The 14,074-nt window shown below is 52.5% G+C and overlaps 1 protein-coding gene across 6 annotated transcripts in view; it reads right to left on the bottom strand.

Annotated features, from left to right (window-relative positions):
• DGKZ (diacylglycerol kinase zeta) overlaps nucleotides 1-14,074 on the bottom strand; it is a 54,365-nt gene that overhangs the window by 28,975 nt on the left and 11,316 nt on the right. The window contains exon 1 of one of the 6 annotated variants that reach the window (XM_021533400.2): nucleotides 9,638-9,653. The exons of the other annotated variants lie outside the window; for them this stretch is intronic. The gene's annotated coding sequence lies outside the window, so the exon portion shown is untranslated. Of the gene's footprint in view, nucleotides 1-9,637; nucleotides 9,654-14,074 lie in introns of those variants that run through there. 6 annotated transcript variants of the gene reach the window in all.

The following is a 14,074-nucleotide window of genomic DNA, read 5'->3' as shown; positions in this document are numbered from 1 at the left end:
GAATGGCTGTTCCCTCCTACCCCAGATATTCCACCAGCACAAAGCTGCTCCACTGCTTATTGTGTTGCTGCTGTGGGCAGGAAGATCTCTTAACACAGCTTCCTTCCTTTTTGCACCAGTCTCGTGAGGAAATCTGCTAGAACAACCTTGGTTTGACATTTACGTTTGAGCACTAGCTGACTGAGGACCTTTTTATCCTCAGGGCTGCCTGTAAATGGCACATGGAATCAAGCTCTGACCACCAGCGGTGAAGGTTATTACAAGATTGCCATCTGACAGCCCATGACAGCAGCATATGGCAGCTCAGATATGCTGGGTGTACGTATCCCCACCTGTTGCATCTCACTTCCAACCTGAGCTCCAAATGGGGTATTGCAGGTGTGAGAGCTGCTGCTGATGGAGTGGATGGACAAACTGCTGGGGCTGCCCATGGTTGATATGCATTAGCAGAGCTGTGTGCAGAGCAGCTGGGGAACCATGCAATAGACAGAGAGGAGCCTGAAAAGAGCTAAGTCTTGGAAGCCCCAGACCTAACACCAGCACATTTCTAGCATCTCCATCATTTGTCACTGAGAAAAGATGGAGAGGAGCCAGCACCTCTGGCTGCTCTGTAGACCACATTACTCGGCTCAGGTAAGGAGGCTGGATCAAGGTAGCCTGGCATTTGCAGGGTGCCAAGTAAGGAAGTACTGCTTCATGTACTGGGATATCAACTCTACTTATGAGCAGATACGCACTATCACTTCAATCTCCTTCTGTGAATGAGGAAGGAGACAGCAGCTCTGGTCTGCTCATGATCTGAAATCAAAGCTTTTGAAAGGTGGGGTGTTTTTTACTACCAGACTCCTCAAAGCATCCTACACACCCTACCTGGCCTCAATGCAGAGATGCTGCTGAAGCAGGAACATGTCCCATCAAGATCTAAACAGCCTTGGAAAACACAGGATGGATCCAAGAGGAAAAACTTGTATCTTGTAACTACAGTGGACATAGAGCTTGTGAATCAGCTGTTATGGAGACATCTCTCCAGACATCCAGCAGCTATCCCTCATTTGGTGATAGCGGCTCCAAAACCAGACAGGCTGAACATGCAGTGTCCCCCATGACATAATCTTTGCCCACATCACAAAGAGAATATGGATATTCAGCTCCACTATTCTGCTTTGCTTCCCTAGCCTTGAGCAAACTCCCATGTACCATACTTAACAGGCTCTCTGTGATAGGCAGAGAGATCCTGTTCCATACACCCTCTTGGCCCTTCCTCCACATTGTTATTCCCTTTGTCCCTCCAGCAGCCTGGTCTATTCCTGCCAGTGCCCAGAAGCAAGAGAGATCTCAGGTTACCTTCATATAGTGACAAATCTGGCACCCCTCTCCTGGCACCAAAGGAGGCAAGAGGACCCTACTGCAGAATGTTGCTGGTACCAAATGCACAAGCCTTGAGCCACAGAGAAATCTGGACATAATAACACCATCAGCTCCTCCTGACCTTTCAGCAAACCTCCAATTAGTCAACTGGAAAGCATTTTTTCCAACCACGGGACTACCAGGGAAACAAGTCTGAGAGCTTTGCCCTGTTCCATGACGAGCACCTGTCCTGATGGCAGCTGGCTGGATTCCTGCATTCTGGTTAGCTGTGGGTGCTGTGGAGCTGCTGTGGCACTAGAGCTGGCAGAGTGTGAGCAGGAGGCCACTTCAGTTTACAAGCTGTCTTCTGGCAAAGACAGTTGACTCGTACAGACCATCCCCAAGGAAATTGTGTTATTAATAGCCACTCCTATGTGAAAGCAAGATCTCCCTGCCTCATCCCTGACAGGGCACTGGAGGAACTGAGGGACCTAAAAGCCCATCCAGAGTGCTGCTGCTCATTCCCACCCCGCTGGCACATCACTGGTTGCCTTCAGCCTCTGTTTCCATCACAAGCTTGCACAACCCACAATGCCCTTTCAGTGCTCTGATATTCAATCTTCCCATGTAGGCTACTGTCCTTACACCACCTCTGCTGAGATCCTGTCCCTGCTCTCCTGTTCTGCTTCCTACATATCATCACTGACCTCTCCTCTCCCTGGGGCTCCCCAGCCAGACTTCTCTGACCTTACAAGAGCAACCTGCACAGATGAGGTCTGCTGAGGAAGGTGCCCCCATGCCAGATGGGGAAGGGAAAATGCTGGTCAAGATGTGGTGCAGCCCTCAGGCTTTGGTTGCAGTGAGGTGTGCAGGGATCAGCAAGTTCCCATACTGTGCATTTTGTTTCTACTCAGAATTTCCATTCCAGCTGTCATCTCTCCTACCATCACACAAACAAAACAGAGTCAGGAGCTCCCCCACACTGGGTCCAGTATGAGCAAGGAGATGGGGCTCCCCTCAGCACAGGGGCAGGGAGGCTCCATCCAAACCACAAGCCTTTCAAAGCACCATGAGGGGTGAGCTATGGGCTATGCTCAGATATTTTAGGATTCATACATTTGACCTACTAAAACAAATGCCACCATCTATATGGGCCCCTTCCAGGCTCCTGAGCTGTGGGAGCATGGTATTCCCAGAGCAAGGACAAGCACATCCTCAGTTGCACTGTCACCCTGCAGAGGAGGGGATTACTGCTGCAACCATAAGGTTGCCCCTCCAAGCTGCAGAAGCCAGTTTCTGATCCTAGCAGGGTACTCAGAGGGTGACACATCTCAGCTTATCTCTCAGTGACTCCTGGGCCTGATCAAGATGAATTCAGACCTCTATGCTAGTGAGAAAGCAAGGCAAGTGCTTAGAAACCAGCTGGTGGTCAGATGCATGCAGGTGCAGAGGACCTCCTCCCAGCCCTGTGGTCCCTGAGGTCTTTGCACGTGCTGCATAGAGGTCCCTGTCAGGCATGAACATGAGAGGAAGGCACCCCTGGCAATACCCAAGTATGTTTGCCAACTTGCTCAGAAGACTGTCAGTGTCACTGGGCACTCTGGGTGGCCAACCTGGAGGTCCCAGGACAGCACTGCTTCACAAGGGACAGGCAGCTATGTCAGTGTAGACTCTGTATTCATCTTGTACCTGCCTGAACAAGAGCACAACTCACAGCCAGTCAGGAGCTGGGAAAACCACAGGAGGAGATACAGCTTCTAAGATGCTTTCTTCAAATGAGCAAGTAAGGGTGACAGATGCAACACCAAGGAGCAACAGCTGCCTTGGGGGATGATCGTAGCAAGGCAAAGAAATGAAACACCACAGTTTGACAGTTTGTCACAGTAGGCTTCTCCAAGTGGCAGAGCCAGCTGTAGGGACACTACCTAGCCATGCCTGAAACAAAGCAAGGCAAAAGCCATCCCACCTTCATGCCTGGCCCTCCACAAGAAAATGCTCACATTTGATTTTCTGGGAAGAACAGGAGCTGAGAGCAGAAGGGACTGAGACTTTTTATACAGTTCCTAGCATTTTCCCAACACCCTTCTTGTGGCAGCTCCATCCCACCTCACCCCAAGCTCTGCATGATGCCATGGTGCCATCTCCTTTTTCACCACCTTCTCAGGGCAGACATGAGATGTTTTTTAAGGTGCATCTGCCAGAGTAGCTCAGATCCTCTACAAAGACTTCATAAAGTGAAGAGCTTGCCAGCCCTAACATTCAGAGTAATGTTCCCATTACAACAATGTGATTTCCTTTCCAAAATCCATGGAAGACAGTGTTTTATCTTAATCTAAAACAAAACCATCTCCTTGGAGCCTCCTGGGCTGACTCTGGGCATTTATATCCCTTGACAACTTTCCACCATCATAATGTTATGAAGTTTATATGCCACTACAGTAAATAAGCTGCCTCCCGGCAATCGAGAAACCTGACAGCACCGATGTAAACAATCTGTTGCTGTGTTTAGCTGAGGAGCCGAACAGCAAGACTGACAGCCTTGAGCCATGAATTAACCAGGGCTGAAGTGCGGAGAGTGAGCCACCACGTCACCCATGGTCCTGGGGCTGAGGCTGAGCAGGGGCTGGGGGAGAGGCTGGCCACACAGTTTCTATTTTGGTCCCATCAGCAGGACCAGCGATGCAGGCTGGGAAGGAGTTGAGAGTTTCTTCTCTCTCTCTCTCTCTCTCTCTCTCTCTCTCTGAGCTTCCTTTCCAGAGTGACATGGATGAAGCCAAGCAGCGGGGGCCTCAGCCAGGGTGTCCTGGTGGTTTAGGTACTCAGCCCATGGTTTCTTTTGCAGATTCCTCTTCATACCCAGTGGTGGTACCCTCATTCAGTATACACAGCTCTGTTCCTCACAAGGAGAAACACACTATTTAAAGGGTGGCCAGTCCCACAGCCCAGCTGTTGGATCCAAACTTCCAGAGCAGCCCCAGAGTTTTTCCCCAGCACACAGGGACAAAATCCTGGTACAGAAGTTACTACTGGCCACAGTGCTGCCCCAGGCAGGGTGACACACAGCATCTGCCCAGGGCAGCAGCCCCAGGGAGGAGAGATGAACCTTGTGTAACAACAAAGCTACAGTGTGGCAGATACAGAACACGAACAGTGGTTCCCAGGGCTAGTAAGTCTCTGCACCTCCCATAGCAAAGTCAAGAAAACCTCAGACAGTACACAACATGTACTGATCACTGCTGCCTCCCTCCAGCCCATAGCAGGGATCAGGAAGGGCATCCCACTGTTTCTGACATAAGCAGGGAACCACAGCGCCACGAGCACCAGAGGATATGCCAGGACTCCACAAATCTGTCCTGCTTTCCTAAGCTATCCCACAGCAAAGTGACTGAGTACTAAGTGTCCTGGCAAGGTGCAGGCTAGCTCCCTGTCCTCTGCTACTTGCAGATTTCCTGCAGCCACCCCCATGCCACATGGAGTGGCAGGACGAAAGCAGCAGAATGGGTAGCTGGAAATACACCACTGGCAGGGCAACCCTACAGAAACAGCAGCCAGGCACCACTGAGTGCCACGGAGGCTGTGTTTTGCAGACCCCTCGCCTGAGCCCTGGGACTGCTGTGGATCGGCTTGCTCCAGGCTCTGGCAGCAAACAGTACATGACAGAAGCGAACTTGAGGGTCTTGGGGATGACTCTGGGGTCTGCTCCCCCTGCCCTTCACAGTGGTCTGGAACCAAATGCCACACCTACAAACTAAGGACTGTTTCTCCCCCCAGGTCCCCTCCCATCCCCCATCCAGCACAAATAAAAGCAGCAAGCGTGAGGGATAGGGACAAGGAAAGGGGAGACAGTGGGAAAAAGCCCCCGTGACCTGATCCGCAGCGGTGCAGGGGTCCTGCAGGTGCCGAGTGGGTGGCAGTGGCTGCGCCACAGCAACGGGCCAGCCCTCCCCTAGTAAGTCCTAGTTTGGAGAGAGAGTGCTTGGCTTCTCCCTCCGCTCCTCCCCACGCTGCTCTCGTTAAAATAGCCAACTGCACTTCCTCTCCGAGCAGCCCCGAGGCTGGCTCGCCCCCAGCCACAGGCGCATGCACCACAGCGGGCCGGAAAGAGAGGGGTCCCCACGGCACCAGCTGCTCTCCAAACACAACTGCAGCTCGGGGATGGCGCAGCTTCCCTGGCAGTGGCAGCAGGAGGACACGGGGAGAACGCACCAAAGTGGCGATTCTCTCCTGCCTCCTTGGAACTTGGATAAAGGGGTTTGCATGGCTGATGAGAGTCAAGCCACGGAGAGCCTGTTTTCATGCACAGGAGGTAACTTGCTTCTGAGTTAGTCTTTAGTCCAGGCAGGCTCCACAGATGTCTCAGGAGCTCTGGTCTTCCCTCATCGTGAAAACCCTCCATGGGACCTCTCATAGCCAGGCTGGGGACTTCCCCGTCATGCTTCACCACTGTCCGGGTTCCCCAGCTGCCTCTAGAGACCTGCTCCCAGCCAAACACAACCCATCTCCCCTTTGGGGCCACAAAACCTGTCTCCTCTTTGGGTTTTTGCAGAGATGAAGGGAAGGTCACGCCAAAGGCCAGCTCACTCTACAATGCTGTCACCAGCTATTGTTACTTCAGTCATTTACCCGGGTGATAGTCACACACAGGCTGTAGTGAATCAGTGCAGATGGCTGCAGCTGAGATCTCTCCTCTCACACCCTGCCCCCTCCTGCCTGCCCCTTCCCCTTGCCTACATGTCATGGCTAAAATTAGACAGCTCTTCTCTGTGTGTAGGAATGTGTGTGTGTTTGGACGGTGCCCAGTGCTCCTTGGGGCCTGGAGCGGGACTACAATAACACAATCATAACAAAATGTCACAGAGGCAGCAGCCAGCGTGACAAAGGCAGTGAAGCTGCCTTCCCCGATGGGTGTCTTGAAAGCTGTTCACAGGAAACCATTCCCCAGAGGTAGCCAGGCCCAAAGGCTGAACTACCACCATTGCTGTCATCTCCACCATGGCAGAAAGAGCAAGTGGTCTTTGAGAATTAGTGCAAGAGAGCGGTGGGGAGGACACATGAGCGAACCCATCCATTGCCAAAGCTGCTGAGGATTTCATTCAGCCCTTTTCTCACAACACCAGAGAGGAAAGGGAGCTGGAGATACCCAGGGCAGGCAGGCGGCGTTCACCTTGTTCAGTCCTCTCCCCCCTCCAAACTGCCAGCTGATGAAGGATGGAAGGTTCTGCCTCCTTCCCTACACAGGGTATCTACACATCCTTCAGAATTCCCTTCCCACTGCCAGGAAAGAGCCAGCTGCCACTAGCGGTCAAGCAGGTCCCAGCATTGTCACAGCCCCAGGGCAGCTATGCTGCCAGCTGCAGAAGGGCCTCTAGGAACAGGCTCCAGTCCATCATTGTTAAGACTCACTTACTGGGACTGGCAGGATGTTTTATCAAAGAAAAACTTAAAAATGTTTTGCAGCTAGTCAATCATTCAGAGCAAAGTAGCCTGATAAGAGATATGCGTGGTTCCTCACCAGCCCAACCTCCAGCCAAGGAAGCTTAGCACAGAATCACAGAATGATTTGGACTGGAAGAGACTTTAAAGGGCATCTCATTGCAACCCCACTACCATAGTCAGGAACACTTTCCACAAGACCAGGTAGCTCAGAATCCCATCCAACCTGGCCTTGAACACTTCCAGAGAGGGTTCAAGCTTCCAGCTTGTTTCCAGCTGCCCCATGCCCACCCTGCTCTTCTTGTCCTCTGTGGTCTGTGCATAGTAGAGACTCCTGCTGATACCACTTGCTGCTCTTCACAGTCACCACAATCCTATCTTCCTGGGCTGGCAGGACTTAGACTGACAAATAAAAATAGCAATTTTTAGCAATGGAAACACCATGGAAGGGTGAGCACAGTGGATTCCAGGTGGCCCCAAAATCTCTTCCAAGTCAATCTGACCACCAAGAGACCAGGGCACTAATTCTCCAAGTCCCTGGAGGCAGCAGGAGCAGGAAGACTAAGAGCCCTCTCCTCAAGTTCAGTCATGCAAACCTTGCTGCCATTCTCCTCCTACTTCCGTGATTTAGTAAGCCCTCAGCCTGTTAACATGTAGACAGGTGAATGGGTTGTGATGGAGACCAGAGGCTCCCAATGCTGCTGTCACAGGTTTCAGTCTGCTGTGTTCAAGCAGAAACCACTGCTGCAGGCCAAGAGGCTCCCCAGGCCCACACAGCCCTGAGCAAGACTTTCCATGTGAGGAGATCCTGGTCCCACGCACCTGAAACCACATCACAAGTGGCAGCCCCTGCAGTTGTCTGCAAGGGGGAGAACTGCTCAGCATCCCTGAGAAACCCAGTCCCCAGTGACCTTTCTACACCACAAAGCCTGAGACAGGAAAGACATCTCCCAAGCCTTCATCATGACCCCGTGACTAAGCAAAGCACATGCTGACATGCCACACAAGTGGCATTTGTTAACTGTGACCCTGTTACTGATATAATGTCTAACCTTTGGTTTCACTTTTTCACCTCATGGCAGCAAGTGACTAAGTCTTCTTCTCCCACACTTCACATCAAAATTGAAGTAACTCCTTTTAACAATGTTAAATCTATTATTTCTTGGCTTTGCTGAATGTCAGCTTGTCCCACTGCAACAAATGGGAGGGCAGGAGGAAATGTTGGGGTTTTTTCTCCTCCACCCTTTTTGTTCTAAATGCCCTCAGCAAATCTGGTCTTATGTGCTTCCTTTTCTTCTTTCATCTCAACATCCCCACATCTGCCAGAATCACTGATGGGCTTTTTTCTCCCATCATCCTTCAGAGAGGGGAAGAAGCAATGCTCATGAAGAGAGCAAACCACTATCTCCCTTCCTGGAATGGACTAGCACTTTAGCACAGACCAGTAACACAGGGCTGCCTTGCTCTGCTTCCTGAGTTTCTCAGCTCCTCCTCTCTTGCCCACAGAGACACTGGGTGCTTCAGAGACTTGTGGTGTGGGAGGAATGACCCAGACTCCAGGTGCAGAAGTTGGGTGGGTGCCATTATGAGGCTCTGTGTGGTACCAGGACATGCAAGCCTGTGCTGTGGGAGGTTGGCTGACAGCTGCCTTGGCTGGAGCTTGCTTCTGAGCATCAGACAGCCCATGGCAGCAGCTGACCAGTTTAAACCATCAAGCTCACCAGCCACTTCAGCTGCAGCAGCATAAAAAAAGCTCTATGCAGATGTTTTGCCAACCCCTTTCTTGCAAAAGGGAGAAAAGCAAAACCAGGAGCGATGAGTCAAGGCCAGCAACCCTGCAGAAGGGACGTGTCACAACACCCAGCTGAAGTCAGCTGCAGGGAAAGGGCTGGAGTTGCACAGCAGAGCACCAGAGCTCTGAAGAGCGACCGTGCCCTCTGGTGTTCAACGCACGGCTCTTTGGACCTCTCCAAAACCCATTCACCTCCCCTATGAAGAGCACGAACGGCCTCCTGCTCCCAACACCTCCAACCACCGGACTCCCAAACAGCCCTGGGACAAGATTTTTGTGTCTACAACATCAGACAAACAAGAGACTGAGTGGCAAACTCAGTAAGGCCCAGGATGCCATGCAGAGAAACTGTGTAGCAGAAGCCAGGAAGAGCAGTAAGAGTCTTCCACAGCGGCACTCACACACGTGCAGCCAAAGCCTGGCCAGGCTGATTTGCTGCTCTACAAAGACCAAGGCATAGTGACCCAGGAATGGAACACACAAATTTGTCCCTCCCTCCACATCTCCTCAGGAGCACTTGTGAGTGAGGTAAAGGCTAGCCTAAACACCATGGCTAGCCTAGGAACTGGCGCCTGGCAACTACAACCCAGCAATGGTGATTGTCTCCCAGGTCCTGTTTTTCCACCATTTCTGGCAGTCATAGCCTTACTGAACTTGAGACTGCTTCAGCTAAATTTTATAATGTATTATTATTTAATTTAATAATTTAGCTAAACCACCCTCAGTGCTGTCACCTTAGGTCTTCCAAGCATTCAGCATGCACTGGGTCTAGGTGCTCACACTGGCTGGGACATAGAGGAGGAAGAGCTCAACTGACCTTCAATCCAAACTCCAGCAAAACAGAAGCTGCCATGTTAGTCGATCAAAGTCAAGTAGCAAGCTACCTCTAGAACAAAGTTAGTGACACAGGCATGAGGCAAGCAGCCTGACTTTCAGTGTTAGTACAGACACACAAGGGTGAAGTGGGGTGAGACGTGAGTGGGAGGGAGGAGAGCTTTTGAAAAGAAACATTGCGGTAATGCTGGGACTGCACAGCCTGTGCAAGCCAATAAAAATACCACATACGTATACACCGCTGGCCGGTGCTTTATCCTCCTGGATCCCCATCGGCTGGGCTGGCTGCCCTGGAGACAAGGGAAGACACCCTTGTGGGGCAGGTAGAGTCTAGGGACACAAAGAGAGTGGTCAGCAAGCCATGAACATGCCTGGCTGCTTAGCACACAGAACTATCCTCCCCCACCCCAGTTTTGCTGCCCCAGTGCCATCTCTCCACCACACACTCTCCCCTTGCCTTGGCACTTGCAGATCCCAGGGGCTCCAATGGCACCTGTGCCACCACCCCTGCTGTCAGCCATGGAGGTCAATGCAGGCAACATACCCATGAAGCTGGAGTCACCGTCACCATTTTTCCCTAAACAGCCAGTCAGCAAACGTGAAGCAGCACACTCCTACATCTGGGATACTAACCTAGCCCACATCAGATCCAGCCAACTGTCCACCTCCAGCCCAACCAAGCCAGCTGCAAGAGGGCACACAACTCAGGGAGCAGTGCCAGGCTGGCACAGAAAGAGAGCCCCGCTTCCCTTCATCCTTCCCTGAGCTGGCCTGGTTCCTGGCTGCCTTCTTTCACCTCAACTGCTGGGTCCAGGCATGGATTTGAATTTCAAATAAATCATGAAGGCCCTTTCCATGCCTTGCACAGAGGAGCATTGTTTAGGCAGGGCAAAGCATTTCACCTGTTCCTAACTCTCTGGCCCTTGTTCATGGGCACCAACCCTTAGGAGCCCTGGCTACCACCAGTCAGGGGCTGTGTAGCAAAGCTCTTGATAACTCAATGCAGATGGGAAGTGTCATTCTTGGGATCCCTCTGACACTCACCTCCACCACACCTGCTTCCTCACTCATCCAAACAACAAGAAAACTTGTGGTTGGGTAACGTTGTTTGAGCCTAGGTGGGGAATCCTCAGCAGTAGCCTCTGCTGGAAAATCTCCTGGCCCCATGCTGACCTGCAACCCTGCTGAACTGGGGAGCAGGATACCTCCTTCCATGCATCCTGGCAGCTCTCACAGAACAGAAGCCCTGTAGCTTCATAATCCTGACATCTGCTAGCCTCACATGGGTAGAAAATCCCTGCAGAGAATCCCACCCCACCTCCTGCCACACTTCAGCAGTGGCAACTGCCATATACTAGCTGCCAGAGTACCCTACGCAATGTCCTTTTCTGTGGTGACCTCGAGCTTGGGCAGTAAGAGGCTTAGCCCTGGATCTGCCAGAGCCAGGGTAGCAAGGCAGGACGATGTGCAGATAAATCAGACCAAGTGGGAACTTTCACACAGAGGGGATGGCACTTGGACATCTGCATTGCCCCCTGCTCCCTCTCTGAGATGGCTACAGGTCACAGCCAGAGGCTGGGAGCTCAGGAGGAGGCTCCAAGCCATCTTATGTACTTCTACCCCATGATTCTCTATCCTCATCCTGTTGGGGAGTCCTGCTCTAGAGTGGAGGTGGGGCCATGCACAGCCAGAGGTAAGCAGGCAGCAAGGAGTCCCCTTGCTCTCTGCTTCTGGATCCACACCTGGGCTGACAATGGCAAGCAAGGGACAGGCTGTTTGGCACACACATTTCCTGTGGAAGCCAAGCTGCACCAAAACAAGGGGGAAACCTTCTGCAAGAAGGCTCTATGTTAGTTGCCCTGACTTCCTGGGCCAGCCAGCTGGGACACATGACTTTCTTCAAAGCCATAGCATGTGCTGGAGCCTGGGCTGCTTCAGCCCTGCAAAGAGACGAGATGCTGCTGGGAAGCAGGGAAAGGGAGACGGGGTGAGTGGAGCTGGGAGAAGGACAAACACTAAGCTCTTGCCTGTTGGTGCTGGGTGGGATTTTCACACCCTGGCTGGGTGCCCCCACGTGCAGCTGGGACTAGAACCTGCCACAAGCTGGCATCCTGCAATAATGTCAGGGAGTCAGCAACAGCCCATGAGACACACCAAAGGTATCTCCCACCAACACGGATCACATGGAGGACAGGGCAGCAACCAAAAGATGGGACTTCCTCCAGCCAGACCTCCTTCTGCTCCCAGAGTGGGGCTTTCTCACCAGTGCCATGTACCTGCCACCCTGCACGCACAGCTTGGGCAGCATCCTGCAGTCCCCCCAGAGACAGGTCTCCAGCTCTCACAGCTGGGCAGGGCTTCTCTGCGATGACGCATGCTTAGCTTATTTCCCCAGGCCCTGAACCACTGGGAAGGGCCGATAGCCGTCAGCTGGGCAAAGCTCAGCCAGGCTATTTCCAGCCACAGGAGCAATGGTCGCAGGTAGAAACTGGAAGTGACAGCCTAATCCAGACAGCACAGCCTGCCCGGCAGGCAGGGCTGAGACAGGAAGCCCATTAACTCCTCCTGTCTGGGACAGCATGGAGTGGGAAGAGATCCTCTCAGCTCCTCATCCTGGCACAATGAGAAAGCGCTTCCCCTGTGGGCAGAGCTCAAAGTTAAGTACAGAATTAGCACCCTAAGGCATCAACCCCTAAACTGTAGGCAGGAAGAGAACAGCACTGGGTCTAACACATACGTCTGGTGTGGACAGGACTCCATTACTGCTGGGCACTGGCCTGGCCAGCACAGTCTTACTGCTTGCCTTGACAGAGCTTCACCCTCCACCTGGTGTCCTGATGGGGAGAAGAAAGCCTCCCAGCTCCCAAACACAGACTGCAGTTGCTGCTGGATCTGCAGGTTGCAAGAGAAACAGAGTATACTTTTGTATTGCTGGAGAGCTGGCCTAGGGAAAGCTCCTGAACTCAGCATTGCAAAGACAGAGCCACTTATTATCCCCAGAGCTTGGTGCCAGCTCAAGAACCAGCAGGACAGGTTTCCCCTATTTCCACATCTAGCCTGTGTTGCCAAGCCAGATCTGCACCAGAGTCTACCTCCAAAAGCCTCCAGCAAGCCATTCACCTCCTGCCAGTACCACATCTCTTTCAAAGAAAGATTGGGGGCCCAAGGGTCAAGGAGTCTTAGCCTGCAGCCCTCACTCTACTTTTGAACTCAGCATCTCAAAGTCAGCAGTGGTTTAAAAGAACCAGCAAGCAAGCAAATTCATGGCGGAGAGATAACTCAGGAGCTTCAACTCACAGAGTCACCTCGGAAAAAGAAAACAGAGATTCACTAAGAGCAGAGCTGCAAGTTAAATTTAGAGGATTTGCCAAGTCTCTGGGGAGATGGTTTGCTCCCCAGGTACTGCAGGATGATGAGTGAAGGAAATCTGGTGATGTGTCTCCCACCACCTGCCAGAGCTCAGGTTGCCCTTCACGAGAGCATCACCCCCATTGCAGAGGGCTGGCCTCCCCTTACGAGCACCTCCTCAGCCCCCAAGAGAACTCTCAAAATCTAACAGCTCTCAAACTCTCCGTGCTTGCACCACCCCTGCCTCTCCCCTCTCAACACTGTATCCTTGCAAAGACCTGCGTCCACTCTCAGCACCTGACTCTCTTCCTATTGTTTTTGTTAAAAGGAGGAAAGCAGTCAATCATCCTCCCTCCTTTCAGCCCCTTGAGGAGATTACACTGTTTCCTGGAAAGGGTGCTCCAACTCCTAAGGAGATTAGTGGAAGGTATCCCTGCCCATGGTGCAGGGGTTGCAACTGGATGATCTGTAAAGTCCCTTCCAACCTAAACCGTTCTGTGATGCTATAATTAAAGGTCCTGACACATTCTCTGAGCAGGCACATATCACTGTAGCAGCCCCTGCCAGGATCTTGGGAAGCTGCCAGCGGGTGCTTGGGACTGGAGAGACAAGGCAAGTGACAGGTAGGGTCCACACCACGGAGGACCTCAGCCTCTGGAAGCAGTCAGACCCCCCATGCTGATCCTTCCCTGACCTATCTCACAGCCCCACTCTGAGCTGGCAGCTGTCCCAGCCCGGCTCTGCTGTGAGGCTGCATTGGCTGCCAACAGGTACGCCTGCTCACCATGCCCAGTGCTTTATTTTTCCCCCCGTTGAGAAAAAAAGTCCCTGAGCAGAGATCGCAGAGCAAACTCAGCAGCGTAAACAACTCCCTTGGCACATCCCATCTGCCCTGAAAACAAGCCCAAGTGTCACTGCAGGGGACAGCTGGGGATTCCCACAGGTGATACTGGCCCAGGCCCAGCCAAAGCTACCCAGCCATCACCTCTGAGCAGGATGGGTAGCAGAGGCTGGAGGGTTTCAGAGCTAGAGGCGTACAAAATCTGCATGTACGGAGAAGTATAGGAAGATGATTGCTCAACAGCCAGCTGGCAGCAAGGTGCATGCTTTTTGAAAAAGCTTGTCCCAAGGGAAACATTGCTCTCAGCCTGCCAGCCTGCAGAGCACAAACTTCACGCTCCTCACTACCATCTGGTCTTCCCCCAGGGCACCTGGGGCTTACCCCACTGCACAGACTCTCTACTGCACCTGCACAGAGGAAAGTGGGTGCAAGGGCCAGCAGCTTCGAGGGCATCCCCCACACAGCAGGGATGGAGACGG

The sequence above is a fragment of the Lonchura striata genome, chromosome 6, assembly GCF_046129695.1.
Source record: "Lonchura striata isolate bLonStr1 chromosome 6, bLonStr1.mat, whole genome shotgun sequence".
Taxonomy (NCBI): Eukaryota; Metazoa; Chordata; class Aves; order Passeriformes; family Estrildidae; genus Lonchura; species Lonchura striata.
This window is presented reverse-complemented; position numbering and strand designations above follow the sequence as displayed.